Consider the following 7,492-nt stretch of genomic DNA (forward strand, 5'->3'; position numbering starts at 1 on the left):
TGCAGGAGTCCGTTCCGTCTTTGCCTTGCATGCATCTGTTCACAAGCAAATCAACGCCGTTCAACATCTCTCGGCTTCAACTCGTACGACACCCAATTTCCTTGTTTCTGAATCATTCCCATGACCTTCAGGTGTTTGAAATGGCTGCCAATGATCCTGCCAAATCTTGTTGCATTTGACACTTGATCAAGTAATTCCTCCAATTCTGCATATTCGAAAATCTTCTCTCTTCCACCGCCATGCTGGTTTCGACGTCAAAATCACCGTTCTTGAAGCGTTGAAACCACTCTCGCCATGTGGATATGACATATGATCCACATATGTGGATAAGATATCCCAAACAACACACCTTGATCTAAAGGACATCTAATTTATGTTCAAGGAGGTCTACAATCATCTTGGTATGATTTCTGCAAATAGCATGAAACAGTGTATTATAATCAATATCCCATATGGTCTAGTGGCTAGGATACCTGGCTTTCACCCAGGAGGCTCGGGTTCGATTCCCGGTATGGGAAATTTATTTTATTGAATCTTCGTATACCATATAGCATCCATTATAAAAAAAAAAGTTGAAGTACTACTACAATTAACACGATGTTCACAAACTGGAAATATTTTAGAGAGTAAGCAAGTATTTAGTTGTTGAAGCAGTTGGCATTTTGCAATACGGATATTCAACGCTTCGGTAGTCACTGGTCTGTTTTCATAATTTGAGAATAGAAAATATCTTCCATTCCAGTGACGGCTCGTCAGGGTCGGCAGGGTCGGCCGGGCCGACCCAAAAATTATCGGGAAATAGAAAATAATTCTAGATATTCAATTCATTCAAACTCAATCGGAGTTATCGATTTCGATATCCAAATTCCCTCGGTAATGAATATTTCCACTCAGAACAGGAAAATATAGCTTATACCGGCCAATATTTTCTTTCGGACCCACCTAATATTCGATTTCCAAAGCATCCAACGTTGTTATTCCCTTTCATAAATTGTAACAAACCACAATCGTAAATGGTTACTTTTCGTAACATCACCCCAAACAGGTTATTCCAGAATTGTACGTAACACCGTAACATTAGGTCTGAAATGTAACACAAATGTTACAATTATACAATTGCAACCCCTGGAATGTCACTGAAAGCATCTCATCACGTTAGGTCGGCCAAGAGCCGATGGCGGAACCAGCGCTACCGAGAGCGCTACGTAAAGGAAAAGATACTACGACATACGCCCAGAATACGACCACTCAATAGAACGGCACAACAACTCGATGTAAGGTCGCTTCCCAATACACAGGGTCGGCTGGCCGGTTATCGTATTGCAGAGCGTCAAGCAGCAACTTTTCACAGTTTATTTCAAATATTTGATAATTAAATGAATGGTTAATTTATGTATTTATTTATATTTTTATTAAATTATGAGACATTATGTCTTAATCAGAAAAGAACTCATTTATGCCGTTCGATAGTAGCTATTGATTTTCAGATCATGAAAATATAATTAATATATTCAAATGAATGGTTAATTATGGGATATTACATCTCAATCAGAAAAGAACTTATTTATGCCGTTCGATAGTAGTTAGGTATTGATTTTCTGATCATGAAAATATAATCAATATATTCCTAACTTCGAAAACATCCTGATTTCAAAAGTTCTGTAATTTCGAGGGAGAAAATTCGCGAGGAAATAAATAATTCTGCGTGCCTTTCTTGGGAAATAGACGAAACAACGGATGTTAAATGTTTTTGTCAGATGTCAGTAATTTTCCGCTTCGTTCGAGAAGGTAAAATATCCGAACGATTTTGGGGTTTTTTCGATGTTAGTAAAGGTCGAACCGCGAATGATATTTTCAATACCTTGTTGGACAATTTTAAAGATTTCAATTTAGCGACTAAATTAGTAGGTCAAACATATGACGGGGCAGCTGTGATGGCGGGGGAAATTAATGGGTTACAAGCGCGAATAAAAACAATTGCTCCTCAAGCACTATTCACGCACTGTTATGCACATAAATTGAATTTAGTGTTACAAGATTCGACCAAGAAAATCAATGAGTATAGCGTGTTTTTTTCGAATCTTTCAGGATTTTCGTCGTTTTTCACTGAATCAAGTAAACGCACTAATATTCTAGACGAAATTTGCAAAATAAAGATTACCCTCTAGCTCGGAAACTCATTGGAATTTCAAATCTCGCGCTGTAAAAACAATATTCGATAAGAGATAAGAATTAATTGAAGTTTTTGATCATATCAGCGACAATTTAGATGAATGGGATGATATTACAATACGTGAAGCTACCGGTCTGAGGAAAATGTTGAATGATTTCGAATTTTTGTTCATTCTCCACTCTTTTAATTTGATTTTACATACACAGATCCCGTTTTTTCTATAATCCAGCATAAGTTATCAGATATAACTTATTGCAACGCCAGAATCACTTCTTTATTATCGACTCTGAAAAAATTTCGCACAGAAGATGAGTATTTCATTCGCTTATATTCAGAAGTAGACAAACTCCCAGAAGTAATGCCACCGAGTGCTAGACGTCGAAAACGTAAAATAGATTCCGAAATTCAGCTCACGGATAATTCCTCAATGAAACGCCTTTTTTGTGAAATTCTGGATTTAATTATAACATTTCATCACTTCATTTTTTGGAACTAATGAATTTTAATAAATTTGATATATACGTTCGTAATTTTCCGGAGTGTGGCCGACCCACATCTCGAGGGCACGAGCCGTCACTGTTCCATTCTCAATTATAGCCCCACAACAAAAAATCCAAAAGTGTCAAATCACCTGAGCGTGATGGCAAATTATGATAACCAAATTTAATCATTACGTTCAACATCACTCGGCTTTAACTCGTACGGCACCCAATTTCCTTGTTTCTGAATAATTCCCATGGTTTTTAGACGTTTTGAAATGGCTTATTGCCTCACGTCCAATGATCCTGCCAAATCTTGTTGCATTTGACACTTGATCAAGTAATTCCTCCAATTCTGCATATTCGAAAATCTTCTCTCTTCCACCGCCATGCTGGTCTTCGACGTCAAAATCACCGTTCTTGAAGCGTTGAAACCACTCTCGCCACCTTCTTTCGCTAATAGCGGCCTCACCATAGGAATTTGAGAACATTCGATGAGCCTCAGCCACTGATTTCTTCATATTGAAGGAGAATTTTTATGATGCAAACACAAATCGACTGATATTTCGATGGAGTTATGTTTCAGCTCATTGTATGACATCTACTATCTATTTAGTTCGACTACCACTTACCGCTACAGCCATCCAATGCAAAACAGTGGAAGCAAAGTTGTACCTACACCTAATAGTTCGTTTATTTCTTGAAAAACCTAGAGGGGCTAATACTCCAGATGATGTGTGTATATTCGTCTTTTTCATCATCGAAATGACATCTCTTATTGGTAAACCCTTTAGTACGGTTCAGGTAAATATGACAATATAATGGCCGCAACTAATTTTCACCAGTAAACTAAATTAAAAAATATCAAGAAGGCCAATCTAACCCTAATTTACAAGATAGAGCATGATCTTGTACTACGATATCTGAAAGATTTCTTAGAAAGAAGAGGAAATTTTCATGACTACAATATTAGGTCAGCAAAAAACTTCAATTTCTGCACAGTGAGAACAACTTCTTTTGTTCTATGAGGGTGTTTGTTTGTATAATGGTCTCCCAGAGGAAATTAAGACGGCACCATCTTTGGGTGCATTCTGTGAAAGATTGAATGGCCACTTCAGAGAAATGTGAATGATTATATTATTGTTGTGTTGCTTTTCTATTTTTTTGTACTAGCCGGGTGCTGAATAAATTTTATTATTATTATTATTACATTAATTGTCAACTGTAAAAGGAGCTTTAGAAGGGAAACTAGTTCTTCACTTGGTATACCTACCAACAGTATACATTCCGTTGATTTCGGTGACTAAAATTTTCCTGAGGTTCGCAGAGTAAATTCTTCATCACGCACCTGGTGAAATGAGCCGAAAAATGTTGACCGGCGGCTCAGACCCGGACATCCTCCTAAAGAGACATTTCATTTCGTAATACTCCCACTCGTCCTCCCCGCGCTGCCCCCCTATACGGGTACCGCATACGTTTTGTCGCATTTCGGAATTTTCGTGTAAATCGAAAAACGTGACAGCGCAATTTAAAGATGCCGCTTATCTCCTCGCCGCATCTGCATTTGCCATGGACCGTCCCAGTTCGAGGACGCGCGGAGAGAAGGCAATAGCGGAGGTGTTGCCGAAATTCGGCGAACGACCTTGCCTAGTGACCTTTGCCGGAGTGCATGAAATATCGATACGGGCGATAAGAAGAACAAGATGAGAGAGAGATGCATCGGGATGCTGCGGAGTGAGATTTCACATTTCATACGGAACCCGTCACCGCGCTGTGTCGGGTTTCCATAAGGTTCTTGAATTGTATTTTTGATGTATTTTGGTAAGGAAAAGCTATTTTTATTTATAATACAAGAGCAGAAGGTATTGATATTCTTTCACAAGTGCAAAATTCAAAAACTAGTGACGAAGTGGTGAGACTAAGAAGGAACGAGTGTTAGAATGAGCCTTCTGTATGAGTATTATAATATACTTATAACGGGTGTTTTTTTCGAGGTATATAACTTTAAGTTGGCATTACTGTTCAAGATGGCGACCGATTTGAGAGCTGTCAAGTAATTTATTCTTAGTTTGGTTTGGCAATTCATCATGAATAGACTCACGCCTGAACAACGCTTGCAAATAGTGCAATTTTCTTTCGAAAATAATGGTTCTGTGCGGAATACGTATCGCGCATCAGAGCAGTTAATTCGATTAACCATGGAACGTTTTCGCACCACGTTTACTCTTATTGATAACTCGCATCCCCCAGAGATGCCGTACGGTGCGTGCGTACAGAATAAGCTATTGCTGCTGTAGAGCGTAGCATTGAGGAAGACCCGAATGAGTCTATCCGCCATCGAGCACAGGAATTGGATCTGTGTCCATCTACTTTATGGAAGATTTTGCGGAAGGATTTTGCGTGCTTACAAAATCAACTCGTGCAAGAATTGGAGCCAAACGATCATCAAGGAAGGCGTAGATTCGTCGAATGGACCCAAAAAGAGATTGCCGTTGTTCCCGATTTACATAAGCGAATTTTGTTTAGCGATGAAGCGCACTTTTGGTTGAATGGCTACGTCAACAAACAAAACTGCCGCATTTGGAGTGAAGCTAATCCTCAAGTGTATGTCGAAACACCGTTACATCCAGAAAAACTGACTGTTTGGTGCGCTTTATGGGCTGTTGTAATCATTGGTCCGTACTTCTTCAAAAACGATGATGGCCAGAACGTTACAGTCAATGGTGATCGGTATAGAACCATGATTACTAACTTTTCATTCCTGAATTGAACAACTATGATGTCCAGGAGCTGTGGTTCCAACAAGACGGCGCAACATGTCACACAGCTCGTGCCACAATCGATTTATTGAAAGACACGTTTGGTGACCGCTTAATTTCACGTTTTGGACCTGTGAATTGGCCTCAAAGATCTTGTGATTTAACACCGCTAGATTACTTTCCCTGGGGCTATGTAAATTCATTGGTCTATGCGGATAAGCCACAAACCCTTGACCATTTGGAAGACAACATTCGCCGTGTTATTGCCGATATACGTCCACAAAAGTTGGAAAAAGTCATCGAAAATTGGACGTCCAGATTGGACTACATCCGAGCCAGCCATGGCGGTCATATGCCAGAAATCATATTTAAAATGTAATGCCACAAGATTATCTTGCGGATAAATAAAATTCATGTCAATCGAATAATCCATCGTTGTTTTATTGCAATTTAAAGTTCTATAGCTCTAAAAAAAAAACCTTCATAAGCGCTTGAGAAAATTTCAAATTTTATTGTTGAAAAAACTACTCGTGGATCCCAAGGGAAGTCAATCATTTTTTCACAGTTAATTCTCATCACTAACAGTAATATACATTTCAAATATTGTTATGCTTTGCGCTAATTGCAGAATTAACTTTTTTGTAAAATTCGCATACGCACAACGCGCGATCCACTCCCGAAAATCACTTCATAATCATATCGACTTTATTCCCAATAGCCAGGTCAGCGATTGACATATCCCCTACGCGGTAAGCTGAACGAAAATAAACTTTCTTCCGAAAACCCTTGCAAAAATTGCATAAATACCCTTTGAAAATTGCACCACCTTGGAAATACATTGTGACTTTTGGCTTTACTATTAACTTATTTTTACTTTCAAAATAACAAAAATTTACAATATTTGATACGTCTAATATATAATTGGTATGTAGTTAAATAAACTTTCGTGTCTACTAGACAACCATACTTTTATCAATTGGTCTTGCCTCCATCGAAACTGATGAATCAATTCGACGTTTAACCACGGTTCCATTGAAGAGCTACTAACCATATTCTTCGGATGTTTTTATAAAACGATCTGACAACTGAATAGAGGCAGATACCTTAATTCAAACTGTAATGGACTCCAAACAAAAACAATGATGATTTACAAATAGGAATATTGGATCGGTCAGACGTAACGTTGCCTCTAACAATTTTATTACCTATGATTATTATACGGGAATAACAATGCAAGGTGTGTCAATTCATGAATCCACCTTGAATGAGATAACAAGTGGCGCCAGCTAGATCTAGTCATCTAAGAACAAGATACAGAGGTAGCTGGTCAACTTTGCAAGACGGCAGGATACTTTGAGAGTTGAATAAACTATTGGAAATATTTGGAATTTGAGAATTTAAACTTGAATTTTTATTATTATTCTATGACGAGTCGAATGTCACATGCGATACGCGATATTGAAATTGGAGTAAAAATGAAGTAAACACCATCAATAAATCCAATAAAATATTTCAGTTTAAAATTACAAAAAACGATTATTATTTGATAGAAATCAATTGATGTTTTTTTCATTGTGAAGAAGAAGGTATGGCATTAACGATGAAAAAGATATCTGCCAAATGGACGTCACGGATACGGTTGCAGCACCATACCTCTTCAAGAAAATTTTCATGACCAATTCGCACATTTTCGTATTGGACCTTGATAACCTCATGAACTCCATCTTTGAGCTCTTGAATCGTTTGGGGAGCATTAATTTTTTACGTGGACCCAAATAAACAAGTCTAAAGGTGTTAAATTATAAGATCTCCGTGGCATATGTGACCACATGTTCGAAAAATAACATGCCAAGAAAACTTTTCTTGCAAAATTGCTATTGTTTTGTTGCTTGTGTGGCATGTAGCGCCTTCGTTTCGTCCACATCAATAACTTCCAATTTCTACCATAAATATCATCACAATATTCGAATAATAATGTCCAATCACACGTACGTGCGAAAGCAACAACATTCCCAGTTGCTCTTGAGAGACGCACACGTTTTCGATTCTTCACATCACAAACTTCTTCAAACTGATCAAAT

The 7,492-nt window shown here is 38.0% G+C and overlaps 1 non-coding gene across 1 annotated transcript; it reads left to right on the top strand.

Annotated features, from left to right (window-relative positions):
- The first annotated feature begins 446 nt into the window (after positions 1–446).
- On the top strand, positions 447–518 carry Trnae-uuc. The gene has a single exon. It is a non-coding gene; the product is annotated as a tRNA-Glu (tRNA).
- Positions 519–7,492: the final 6,974 nt, after the last annotated feature.

This window comes from Harmonia axyridis, chromosome 4, assembly GCF_914767665.1.
Source record: "Harmonia axyridis chromosome 4, icHarAxyr1.1, whole genome shotgun sequence".
NCBI lineage: Eukaryota > Metazoa > Arthropoda > Insecta > Coleoptera > Coccinellidae > Harmonia > Harmonia axyridis.